The sequence below is a fragment of the Pinus tabuliformis genome, chromosome 9, assembly GCF_031772625.1.
Source record: "Pinus tabuliformis cultivar Carrire ecotype Pingquan chromosome 9, CPIR1, whole genome shotgun sequence".
Lineage (NCBI taxonomy): Eukaryota > Viridiplantae > Streptophyta > Pinopsida > Pinales > Pinaceae > Pinus > Pinus tabuliformis.
Window position 1 is genome coordinate 339,519,745 of NC_142307.1, and position 14,679 is coordinate 339,534,423.

Below are 14,679 nucleotides of genomic sequence, written 5' to 3' on the forward strand. Positions count from 1 at the left end.
TACAATTAGTGTATATCCATTATAATCATAGATCTAGCATGCACAATTAGGGATCAAATATTTAGGTGCAAACCTCCTTTAAGATGCAAAATTTGAAGAAATATATATATATATATAATTTGTCATCTTTCATTGTTGAAATTGTATTTTTGAATTATATATTACAGATTACTCACATGTCCAAAAAATTTTGTTGGATTTAAGGGAAAATTGACAACAAAATAATCTACACAAAGACCAAAATGTAAAATAGTGAGACTACTTGATATGTTTTAATCATAAAATCTATTTTTTTTTTTTAATTGCTTTATATATGAGATATACACATCAATTTTCTTTAATTATGCATAATAAAGTATTTATTGATGACCTATATTGAATTTTTTTATTATTATGAATGTTTATTAATTTTATATCAAGAACTAAATGAATTACGAATTCCTTTCTTATTATTCTTATTACGAGGTATCTAATATTTTTATTTTGTTTTTTTAACTTTAATTAAACATTTTGTTTATAAATATATATGAAGTTCCTATGGACATAAATTAATTAACATAAATCTTCAGCATTCCCTTCTTATCAATCTTATTACGAGGTATTTGATATTTTTATTTTTATTTTTTAATTTGTAATTAAACATTTTGTTTATAAATATACATCAAACTAGTATAGACATAAATTAGTTAATATAAATCTTCAATTGTTTATTTAAATCTCGTGTTGATATATGTTTGAAACGCTTACAATTTATTCACATTTTTTTTTCACGTTTAATTACTTTAGCTCATTTTAAAGTTGATATGAAACTATATTAGGTCATATTGTAATAGAAATATTTTATTTATGAGTGAGAGTGAGGAGTTGAGTTGTAATATCAACAACAAATCAAGTGGCCATAATGAGAGTAAAATTAAAGATGTTTTACAGTGATTTTAATTAAAACTAACTAAAAATGCATATTCATTTTTGTTTTTTTAATATAGCATACATTGCTTTCATATTTAAAGAAAATTTAATTTTATTTGGAAAAATTTTAATTTTTGGTACATGTCTCAACTCCACCCACACAGATAAAATGAGAATGTTTGGATATACTAATATTGTTTATTAATAGAATGAGAATGTTTGGATGTACTAATATTGTTTATTAAATTATTAAATAAGTGGATAAAGAAATTTATATTGCATTAAATTGTTGTTTGGTTGAAAATTAAAATGCAATTATAAGGATTATAAAACCAAAATTAATTTGGTTTTTTAACTATTTCAAATTTAATTTTAATTTATTTGATTGGCTGAAATGATTTGCGTCTTATTTGTAATGGTTACAATTTTGGGAATCGTATAAACTCTGGGTACGACAATCACCATTCACACTGCACCTTTATATACAAAATTTTACACCCAAAGTCGTTCATGTCGGATAAATAAATCTCATGGCCTACGACTATATGCTTGTCATTCTCGTGATGGACCTCACGGCCTCGTCGACTATATACTTGTCGTTCTCGTGATGGACCACGCAACCTCTTCCCATGTGATTTTCATGTTTCCTTTGTACTTGGCATATTCAATGATGGGGATTGAATTTGTGAAATCAAAGGGCTGGGATGGCTTTGGATAAAACCTAACCGTGATACCCTAGTACCCTTGATACCCTAGTACCCTAGTTCTCATTCAAATTTCATTTGGCTTTTTAGGTTTAGTAGAGCGCTGCTCTAAGGGTTTCAAGGTATCAAGGGACCTGCTTGAATTCTCTAGACACTTGGCCTCATTATACTTGTAATTTTTTCACTAGGACGCCTATCATCTCCAAGCAGAGCTTGATACACACACATCTGTATAAATTATGGTTTTCTTTGTTTCGTTCAATTTTATGTATTTCTTATTATTCTCGTTTCTTATTTGCAACTGTGCTTAACTATTATGAATGGGTTGCAGGTCCTGTACAACATTAGGGTTTCCATTTTCAACTCCGAATAAGAATACAAGTTTCATGGCTAAAAAGTGGTTCTGAACATGAAACTGGATTTCTTGTTTCGTGTGATGCCATAGAAGTAATTCGGGAACTTCTACGATCATACTTTTTAAGGGTTTTGTTTTATAACATCAGTTATTGATATTAATTTGGATTCTCACAAAACCCTGTGCTATATCCCAAACTTGGCGAATGTTATCTTTGGTCGCTTCATAATGTTGGTTTTAGTGAGAGAATGGGCGATTACTCTCACTGTAAACATGTTTAGTACTGTGTTGCTCGATTTATAGTATGAATAGAGGGTTTGAAATTCCATTTTTCTTTTTTCAGACTCCAGTGTATTCAAAGCATTCTCCGAGAGAGAAATTGAGCAATTATTCTTATCACTTTTGATTCTTACCACTATTGGTGAATTTCTAGTGCTCTAGTGCGGAAAAAATTAGAACAAAGGTGTGGTGCTAGGTATAATGGTTATATTTTCCCTCCTTGGGGTATTGTAATTGTTTTCTATTCAACATTTAAGGGTTATAACCCCAATTGTTATTTGTCTTCGCACATATGGTTATCGGCATGATGGTTTCTCATTGGATTTAAAAAGTTAATTTCTTGAACACTTAATTCGAGTAACATTGATCTATACCCCACTTGTTATTTGTCTTCGCAGGTATGGTTATCGGCATGATGGTTTCTCGCTGGATTTAAAATGTTAATTTCTTGAACACTTATTTCGAGTAACATTGATCTATAGGTTGAGTTCCTCTGAAATTTCCACTCAGACATGGTTATCGGCATGATGGTTTCTCGTTGGATTTAAAATGTTAATTTCTTGAACACTTATTTCGAGTAGCATTGATCTATAGGTTGAGTTCCTCTGAAATTTCCACTCAGACATGGTTAATGGATTTCTATTTCGAAAAATCCCATGCAAGGTTTCTTTAAGTTATTTTGAATTTGTCAATTTTACTCTAAGAGGGTTTGAACTACACTACACGTATGTGACTTTTAATTGTTATTGTAACTATGGCATGGGGCCTTAACTATACTACAATGGCCAAAACAAACAGAGTAGGCCCAAACCAAGCCATCTACACCGAGTGTAGGCCAAAACCAAACCATCCGCAAAGTCAAAAAGTTACAAACATGTGGAGTTATAATTGGAAATAGTTATTCTATTCCAATTCATGTTGCCTTTGGTCTCTATTGGGTGATAATTGCTTACTAGCCAAAAGAAAAATACTATAGATTCATACAATCTGCATAATAGATAACAAGAATAGTACTAAATGGTTTCAACATAACTTCATATAATATGAAGAGGTAAAATTTAAAAACTATGAGTATGATTGCATCAAGCTTAGCTATGCTACAAGGAAAGTCCAGAGAACTAAACCTCAAAACTAGACAGCAAGAAGCTAAAATACTTGACATATGGAAAAGACAATTATCTTCTTCAATATTAGAGTCTACCAAGAAGTAAAATTATTGACTCCTAGTCATTGAATCTTTTAGTGTGCCAGTATAGCTCAACCATTCTAAAGAATTTTGTGTCTTGGCTTCTCGAGAGTTATTGTGTCAATATTCCACTTAGAAGCTCTTCATCAATTTCCTTAACAACTTTATCTTCAATTTCCTTAACCCCAACCTTGATGTATGCATAGAACCTCTTATGGTAGCAGTAAACTAATTCCATGGCTTTAATTCCGTGCCTTCTTTTTTTTTTTCAGATTATTCTCAACTCGTTCCATCTTAGACTAGTAGACAACTCCTCCTTTCCTTTAAAAAGTTTTGAGCTTAGTTGAGACTACAAACTAGAGGATATAAATGGTTTCAATCATGAAGGATTTCCAAATAGAATCGAAGGACCGAGAAAGGTTGTCACCTACGGCCGAGTGTGAAACCCTAATTCCTAAGAGGTATCTAACTAAAGGTTTCTACTCAAGGGAAAAAAAAAAGTTACTATTTTGACATGCCAACACAATTCTTGGACAGATGATTCACCAAGAGATCAATCCCCCTTAGTGTGATAGATTTATTTTCAAGAAAACCTCCACTAACATCATGAAGACATAGTAAATACCAACATAGATTCAACACTATTAACCTTTACTACAATGTCATAAGGTTCCTATGGTTTCTCTTTGCAATTACTCTATGCTCTTTCTCCATTTGAACGAAGTGACCATGTGATTTCATCGTTGTGACAAGGCATTTGAATTCTTGATGTAGGTGGTGATGAGAGCTCCCAAAACAAAAAACCATAGCTTCCTTATTTAAGGGAGTGACCATGTGAGTTCACCACTATGGAGTGACCATGTGAGTTGACCACTATGACATAAAAACCATAGCATCCTTGTTCAAGGGAGTGGGAGTGACCATGTGAATTCACCACTATGACATAAAAACTATAACATCCTTGTTCAAGGGAGTGGGAGTAACCATGTGAGTTCACCCCTATGACATGACATTCAAATTCTTGATGTAGATGGTGAGAATTCATATTAACACCATTTTCCATGACACAATCCCACTACCCGTTGTCACTATTATTGACGTATGTACTCCTCTTCATCTTGATGGTGATGGTGTACACCATCACATATATCAAAATTATAAACATCATTGTTCTAATAGCATGAGGCAAACACTATGAATTTATTTGAATTATCTTTCACAAACATAGATACATAGATGTCATAAGCTCAATATTTGTGGTTCATGGTATTGAGTTTTTTAAAGTTTAATATAATTATTATAATTTTTTAATTTAATTATTTATATTATAATGAGTTAATTTGTAAACAAATTTAATTAATCTTAGAGATATTGTTTCATATTAGTTATTTAATTAGTAAATTACATTGAAATATACAAGTAAATGTATACATTTATTTATTTTTTATGAGTTTTGTTTTAAGTAGAGTTTTATTTTAATTAATTAATTTATTTAAAATTTAAATAATTATTTTAATTAAAAAAATGAATAAACAATAAAAACAATAACAAAATCTTTAAAATTATTTCCAATTTTAATGATGAATTTAAATTGAGATAATATAAAGATGTTAATTTTTTACTGAATTATTGGAAATTAAAAGAGTAAGTGATTTTGCAAAATATCATAATATTAAAATATTATTACATTTAAATTTAAAGAAAATTTGTAGTGGAGTAAATAATTATAGGATAAAAGAGAATTAATATATTATAATGAGTTAGTTAAACCTAATCTAAGAAATAAAAATGTATCTTGGGGTGTTGACTAGTGTAAAGAGAAAATAATATTGTTGACCCTTGATAGTAAGTTTCATGGATGGATTAGATTATTTTTAAGTTACATCTAAAGTAAAGGGATTGTACCTTTTCATTTCATATGAAATAAAAAAAGTACTTTTGAAAAAAACAGAGTAAACTAGCACAAGTTATATTGTGAAATTGGACATTGAACAATTCCAAAAACACTTTCAAACAAAAGAATCTATCATCTATGCACTCTGTATACCCAAATTAGATCCAATTTCAAAATATTTATCACCATGCAGATCTTTGTAACATTAAATCATCAAAACTATGATGATCTTAAAATGCTTCTCTTAATGCTTTTCCACCACATATTTTTTTTAAAGAAATTTAAGTAATATTTTTATTTGCTTAAATATCAATAAACCAATTCTAATTGAGTAAGAATCAATCATCATCATTAAAATAAGTGATATCCACCACAAATAAAATTTTATAGTAAAAAATAATTAATTAAATAAAAATATAATCTTAAACAAAAAAAATTATTTAACTTAGAAAATATTTGAGTTTATCTATTGAGCAACTTAAATATTTTTGAATAAATATATTTCTTTTAAATAATTCTAATTAATATTATTTTAAAGAGATTAAAAAAATATATCTTGATAAAGCCTGTATATGAAATATATCAAAAGCTTAATTGAAGGATGATTTCATAAATAGTTTGAGAATATTGTATTTTTTATCCCATAGGTTAATGGATGATATATAATTATGAATATATAATTATGAGAGTTGATTTTATGAAAAGTAAAATTAATATATTTTAGATACAATATACGTTAATGGATGGGATATAACTATGAGAGTGTATTTTATAAAAATAAAAATTAATAGATTTTAGATATTGGAGTTGTATTATATTAAGAATGAGATATAAAATAAGTATTTATTAAAAAAAAATGATATACATAGTAAAGGTAGGAAATTGCAAAATGTGTTGTTTTTTAAAAATTTAAAGGTTGGATGAATTTCCAATTTTGTCAAGTGTAAATAGTCTAATGAGGTGATATATTAATCAAATTTTAGAAGATGAAGAAACTAGAAATAGATTGAGGGCAAGAAGTGAAGGTACAAGGATAGAAAGAATAACAAGCCCCTAAAGGGAAAATAGTTATGAACCACCCTCACTGTGAATTTGTGAAAGAATGTATGGATTAGAAAAGACATATAAAATTAATTTAATTAGTATTTTTATTTAAAATATGTATTAGAAAAATGTTTATTAAAATATTTTCAAATATATTAAAGGGAAAATGATTATGAACCACCCTCATTATGAATCTGTGAAAGAATGTATGGATTAGACAATAAACATTTTTCTAATACATGTTTTAAATAAAAAGACATATAAAACTAATTTAATTAGTATTTTTATTTAAAATATGTATTAGAAATTTTTTTATTAAAATATTTTCAAAACGGAAAATGGTTATAAACCACCCTCACTCTTTGTGAAAGAGTATATGGATTAAAAAAGACATAAAATTAATTTAATGAATCTTTTTATTTAAAATATGTACTAAAAAATATTTATAAAAATATTTTTAAATATATTTATCAATGTTTAAAATTAAAAATATTTTTTAATATTCCAAAAAAATATAGACTATATGACATATTAAGAAAATAAAAAATGTAATTACAATAAAATATTTGGATTTGAGAGATCTGTGGTTTTTATCTTTTGAATTGATCGGAGAATCCACAGTGTAAACATTTTTGAACCAACGTTTCGAATCCCAAGTGGGATCCATCATCAGGGTTGAAGAATGATGATAAGAGAAGAGCAAGCAGGGAGAATAAATACTAACGAGGCCAAAACTATCTAAGGAGGAACAAACAGTCGGCTAGAACCCTAATTTTAAATTATTATTATTTTTATTATTTTTATTTTATTTTATTTTAATTATTCTTAATAATTATCATTCAAATAAATTAATATAATAATAACTTATACATTAATTAATATAATATTAATATTAATATGATACTAAATAATTATTATATAATAAATAATTAACTATTACTAAATAATAATAATTAAAATTTTTCTTTTTTATAATACCAATTATTAATTAATAACTAAATTAATAAGATCAAAACATATTATAAATGAATAATATTTACACCTAACCTAAATAATAAATTTTTAAATCATATTAATTGATTAATATATTAATTTAAATTATTTTAGAAAAATGGTCGCGTCAAATATTTCTAATGAAAAAATATCCTTCTTAAAAATAAAAAAAGAAGAATGTTATCGTGTTAACATCATCCCTAAAAGCATGGTTAACAACCATAAAATTAAGTTAGGGGAGAAAATGAAAAGAAAGAATATGAACAGAGATCTTGCTGCTATTACTCAAGAACTCTTGGATATTTGTCCTCATTTATTTGAGCATTTTCTATTTGATGATATTCGAAGCCGCATACATGCTCTCGAAATCCAAAGGAAAAAGATGATCCACATTAAAGAGATTACATGGAATTTAAAGAGAAGAGCAATTTGTACTCGAGAAGGTGACTGAAATACCAAATTTTTTCATAGATATTCAAATTATAGACGAAGGATAAATTCCATTTGGGAGAATTTTTATTCAAATGGTACTAAGCTTCAGTCACAACAAGACATCAGTCGCACGATTGTTTCCCACTTTCAGCAAGCATACAGTCAAAGGATTTTGGTCAACCCAGAGGATCAAATCTGGGGGGTCGAACATTTTCCCACCATGTTTGATGAGGATGCAAATCAGGCACTCTTTCATCCTGTTTCGACTGAGGAAATCTTGGGGGTCCTTAAATATTTCAAAGGAGATAAGAGTCCCGACCCTGACGGATGGACAATGGAGCTCTTCACACATTTTTTTTATCTTTTTAAACATGATCTTGCTGATATGGTCAAGGAATCATGGGATCGGGGCTTTATACATTCTCACTTGAATTCCACTTACATCATGTTGATTCTGAAGAAACCTCACTCCCACACCTTTTTAGATTTCTATTTGATTTCTCTCTGTAATCTCATTTACAATATTATCTCTATAACTATTGCAAATTGAATGAGGCACTCCCTCTCTAAGTTTATTTCCCCACAACAGTTCGGTTTTCTGCAACATTGATAGATGCATGATGTTGTGGCGATTTCCCAGGAATGTCTACACTCTATTCACAAAAAAAAAAAATGCGGCTATCATGAAAGTGTATCTAAAAAAATATTTTGATTTTCTGGATTGAAGCTATCTGAGATTGGTTCTGCACAAAGTTGGTATACAAACCAGTGTAGCCGAATGGATTATGGCCTGTGTCTCTAATGTACAATATCTTGTGGTCATTAATGGATAGCCTATGACTTTCTTCAAGGCTGCGAGGGGACTTCGACAGGGCTGCTCACTATCCCCGCTATTATTTATTCTAGCTATGGATGGGTTGAGCTTCCACATTAAAAAGGTTGTGGCTGAGGGCCATTTCCTCAATGGCATCATTTTCCACTCACCATCATAAAAAAACTCAATGGAATCATAGAAAATTTCATTTGTTTTGGTACGAAAAACAAGAAAAAATTCCATCTTACCAAACTGGAACATATTGCCATGCCGAAGTGTGTGGGATGCTGGGGAATTTTGAATCTGAGAAGATTCAGCTATGCATCACTTAAATCATTATGGCTAGGGATATTTGGGGATGGCACATCGTGTATGATTATTAGTTACAAATATTTGAAGGATCAAGATTTTCCTGTGTGGTTGCATAGGGGAAGTATTGGCAATAAATCGGGCTCTGTTATATGGCTCGGTTTTACAAAAGTTTGACACTGCTTTCTTTTGCTTCTCGCCTAGAAAATGGATACTAGTGACCACATTGTTATCGGACAAGATAGAATTCTGTGTCTTGAAGATGCTTCCAGGCTTCCTGTTTGTCTCATATATGGTTTAAACAGCCGAGGCATATTCTTCTGGAAGCAAGTTATAATGGCATGGCATGACAGATGCCCCATCTAAGAATGGTTCAGGGAGTTAGGATTGAATGGACAGGAAGCACATGAATGGGATAGGCTTCGAACACACCTACAACTTGCTGGAATCTATAGAGATGTGAAAAGAGATATGATCATCTGGAAAAGTAAAATGAAGCGCGCAAATGTCATGGTGGCGGATACATATCATACTCTGTGTTGTCACGATGTACAAAAAAAAGAGGTATGATAGTTCTTTAAATACTGGAAAACAAATATTCCCATTAAGATCACATTTTTCCTTTGGTTAGTCTAGAAAAACAAGAATTTAAGATGGGAAAACCTCCAGAAGAGAAAATGGTTTGGTCGAGGGATATGTGTGCTTTGTAAGAATGCGGAAGAAAACATCCTCCACCTATTCATAACATGCTTAGTGGCCTCTCAGATCTGGCATAAAATTGCTGGTGAATTTGGCTTTCAATACACACAGTTTACTTGCATTACTGACTGCCTCAAATGGTGGAGCCAACAGAATATTACTTGGCGCTATATCCCTCCTATTCGCTTTTGGGAGATCTGGAGGTGGAGGAATAACATTATCTTTAAAAATTTCAGAGAAAGTGTTGCACAGGTGTTGGAGCGCATTAGAGATACACACTCTATTGGTTTACAATCTTGAAAGGGAAAAAGTAAAAATAAACAAAAACAATCTTGTCCCAAGATTGAATATCCTACTGGTTTCTTTGATGGTGCATCTAAAAGAAGTAGATGCACATGTGGTTTCTTGATCCTTCATTCACCTAATCAGGCATTTTGGGTTCATTGGGGTGCTGGAAATGACACAAATGCAAGGGCAAAAGACATGGCTATATGGGGATTACTGTAGAAATTTCCACTGTAGATCTCCTGATAATGCAATATACAAAAGCAAAATACTTGATCTACTTCTACAAAAAAACCTGCGGAAGCTTAATCGATTTTAAGCAAGATCAAATAGAACACATATAAAAGAGAACGAAAAATCAATCACACATAAACACGGAAGAATACTTTGTGGAAAGCCTCAGCTAAAAACCTCAATCTCTGTATTATCATACAAGTGGAAATATATATGGATTACACAAAGATTTAGCTCACAAGCTATCCAACTTTCAGTACAATCCCTCAATATAGCTCACAAACTGAATAGACACAACATATTCCTTCTTCCAATCCTCCAAGCCTCATATTTCCTTGCGCAGTTTCTCCTAGCATCCAATCTTCCACCTGTGTGAATTACCTCACACTCTGCTCACTAACCTATGAAATAACTATGCAATCCTGAAGGAGATAATTCCTTCTGCATGGATGAGTTTCTTTTATAGCAAAATTCCTTCAACTGATAGTACAATGTCCCTTGTTTTTAATCTCAACTAGGTCTTTCTCTAAACTGACATGCATTGGTTATTTATCAGAGAATATTCAGTTATCTAGAGAACATTAGTTGCATGCATGCATGCATTAACTGATTGAACTCACAATTAGTTCCTCCAACTGTTTGGAACTAATTTAACTGGACCTAACTCAGTTAACCGAGCTAACTAATTACAACTCAGCCTTATCTCCATAGTTAAGGGATAATTTCCTCAATCAAAGGGATAAATGTTGCATGTCTTCACAAAGACTTTAAGTTTGATTTTCTCCAACTGATTAACTCAAGACGAATTGATTAATTATTTTTCAAACATCTAGTGAGACTAAATTCGAATCTTAATTCTCAATTTTGATTCAAGGACAAATCAAAATTGGAATATATCCTGAAATGTTATTTATAGCAATATTATTTATAGCATTTCTATTTTTTGCTATTTCCAACAGAGTTCGAGTATATCCTGAAATGTTATTTATAGCAATGATATTTTTAGCATTTCTTGTTGTTATTTTCAACACTCCCTCTCAACAAGAAATGCATTCAACTCGAACGTGATCCTGAACCTTTGGAATGTTCTGGATGCAACACTTCTCTCAAGTGTTGTTGCTCCAACAACTCTAGAAACACAAAAAATATCCAACCTGAATCAAAATGATGCCTCTGTCATCAAAGTCTCTGACTTCCATTCCCTTTGTCGATTGAAAACTCAGCACCTCTGTGCTCTTCAGTGTCTTACTGCTCTAGCCTTTGTCACTTTGATCTCTGACTACATCAATCACAGGGATTCCTCCTGCTGCATCCGTGCTGCCACTGGTCCTATCTCCCAAATAACCTCCTTGTTGGGAAAGAAACGCCCTCTGATGCTGAAGCTCCCTCTGCCACTGATAAGTGCTCCCTCTCTGACCTTTGCACTACTACAACAACTCCATGCATCTCACACCGTTGCACACCTCTCTGTGCCATCCTGCATTGGTGAAAAACTCATGTGACTCTCGCATTGCTATAGCCTGCTATCTCTGCGCTCTCTTGGACTCCTGCACTCTACCTCTCTCTTTCGCTCCATCCACATCCATCTCTACCCACTCAGCCAGTCTTGCTACTCGTCACCGGGGCTCCCGTAGCAAGGTCTAATCAAAGAGGTTGGGTACCTCAAATATCCTGCCCCTATTTCAGCCTTCTTGGGACTATCACTTCACACCGCCCCACCTCACATAGGGAGGTATGACTGCATGTGATCCCTCTACCCACTTGGCTCAAAATTTCCCCCTACTAGAGATCTTTGCATGAGTGGATGCCTCCACTCAATCTCTTCTTGGCATGTCTAATTGTGGCTCCTCCACAATTGTCTGAGAGTTCTTTTGGCGTTGCATGTTGAGAGGTAATTTACTCTTTCTCTCAACCACCAAGTATTTGACCTTTTCCTTGCTCATCAACGCTTTGCATGCATCTTTTACCTCAAGCACACACAGGTTCTTGGCTAGCACACCAATCTATTTCATCTTTCCCGCTGTCATGGAATTTTCTGGAAAAAGTGTTGATTTTAAATCAGCGATATCTCCCTCATCCGAACCCCAATTCAACTATTATTTTTTTTTTGAATTTGGGTCTTTCTCCGCAAGGAATCTAGATCTGCCATTTGTTTCTGAAAATTTTGCAGAAAAATTTTCAGATCTTCTTTGAAAGCTTGCAGCCCAATTATTATTTTTTACATTGAATTCTCTTCTTCGTATATTGTTCGCTAGTCCGATAAACTTTGCACCAATAAACCTGACTCCGATACCATGTAGAAATTTCTCTATGGATCAGCTAGCTCTGATACCATGTAGAAATTTCCACTGTAGATCACCTGATAATGCAATATACTAAAGCAAAATTCTTGATCTACTTCTACAAACAAACTTGTGGAAGCTTAATCGATTTTGAGCAAGATCAAATAGAACACATATAACAGAGAATGAGAAATCAATCACACATGAACACAGAAGAATACTTTGGGGAAAGCCTTAGCTAAAAACCCCGATCTCTGTATTATCATACAAGTGGAAATATGTCTGGATTGCACAAAGATTTAGCTAACAAGCTATCCAGTTCTCAATACAATCCCTCAATACAGCTCACAGATTGAATAGACACAACCTATGACTTCCTCCAATCCTCCAAGCTTCCTATTTCCTTGCGTAGTTTCTCCTGGGGTCCAATCTTCCACCCGTGTGAATTACCTCACACACTACTCACCAACCTCTGAAATAACTGTGCAATCCTGAAGGAGATAATTCCTTCTGCATGGATGAGTTTCCTTTATAGGAAAATTCCTCCAACTGATAGTACAATGTCCCTGTCTTTAATCTCAATTGGGTCTTTCTATGAACTGACATGCATTGATTATTTATGAGAGAATATTCAATTATCTAGATAACACTAGTTGCATTCATGCATGCATTAACTAACTGAACTCACAATTAGTTCCTCCAACTATTTGGAACTAATTTAACTGCACTTAACTCAGCTAATTAAGCTAACTAATTACAAATCAAATACAACTCATCCTTATCTCCTTAATTAAGGGATAACTTCCTTAATCAAAGGGATAATTGTTGCATGTCTTCACAAAGATTTCATGTCTGATTTTCTCCAGCTAATTAACTCAAGATGAATTAATTAATTTTTTTCAAACAGCTAGTGAGACTAAATTCAAATTTTAATTCTCAATTTTGATTCAAGGACAAATCAAAATTGGAATATATTCTGAAATGCTATTTATAGCAATGCTATTTTTAGCATTTCTATTTTTTTTTATTTCCAACACAGTTGGAGTATATCCTAAAATGATATTTATAGAAATGATATTTTTAGCATTTCTTGTTGTTATTTTCAACACTCCCTCTCGAGAAGAAAGACATTCAACTCGAACCCGATCTTGAACCTTTGGAATGTTCTGCATGCAACACTTCTCTCAAGTGCTTCTCCAACAACTCTAGAAACACAAAAAATATCCAACCTGAATCAGAATGACGCCTCTGTCATCAAAGTCTCTCACTGCCATTGCCTCTGTCAACTAAAAACATTACACCTCTATGCTCTTCAGTATCTGACTGCTCTAGCCTCTATCACTTTGATCTCCAACTACATCAATCACATTGATTCCTCCTGCTGGATCTATGCTGTCGTTGGTCCTATCTCCCAGCATGCATCCACACTGTACCTCCCCTCATAATGTTGCATCATGTTGCCCAATGCTACAATGAAACTCAGTTACTGAGAATTAATTAACTAATATCCCAATTGACCTCCCTGTTGGGCTAGAAACACCCTCTGATGTTGAAGCTCCCTCTGCTACTGACAAGTGTTCCCTCTTTTACCTCTGCGCTACTACAACAACTCCCTGCATCTCGCACTGTTGCACACCTCTTTGTGCCATCTTGCACTGGTGAAAAACTCCTCTGCCACTCGCATTGTTGCAGCCTGCTAGCTCTGCGCTATGTTCAGACTCCTACACTGTAGCTTTCTCTTCCACTCTAACCGCATCCACCTCTACCCACTCAGCCAGGCATGCTACTCCTCGTCAGGGCTCCTGTAGCAAGGTCTAATCAAAGAGGTTGGGTACCTCAAAGATCCTGCCCCTATTTCAGCCTTCTTGGGACTATTACTTCACATCGCCCACCTCACACCTGGAGGTATGGCTGCATGTGATCCCTCTTCCCACTTGGCTCGAAATTTCCCCCTACTGGAGTTCTTTGCATGAGTGGATGCCTCCACTTGATCTCCTTTTGACATCTCCAATTGTGCTCCTCCACAATTGTCTGAGACTTCTTCTGGCACTGCATGTTGAAAGGTAATTCACTCTCCCTCTCAACCACCAAGTATCTAACCTTTACCTTGCTCCTCAAGGCTTTGCATGCATCTTGTACCTCAAGTGCATATAGGTTCTTGGCTAGGACACCAATCTGTTTCATCCTTCCCCCATCAGGAAATTTTCTAGAAAGAGAGCTGATTTTAAATCAACGATATCTCTCTCATCCAAACTCCGAT

At 32.9% G+C, this 14,679-nt stretch overlaps 1 pseudogene; it reads right to left on the reverse strand.

Annotated features, from left to right (window-relative positions):
* LOC149148603 (putative acetyltransferase At3g50280) overlaps positions 1 to 8,879 on the reverse strand; it is a 28,797-nt pseudogene extending 19,918 nt beyond the window's left edge.
* Positions 8,880 to 14,679: the final 5,800 nt, after the last annotated feature.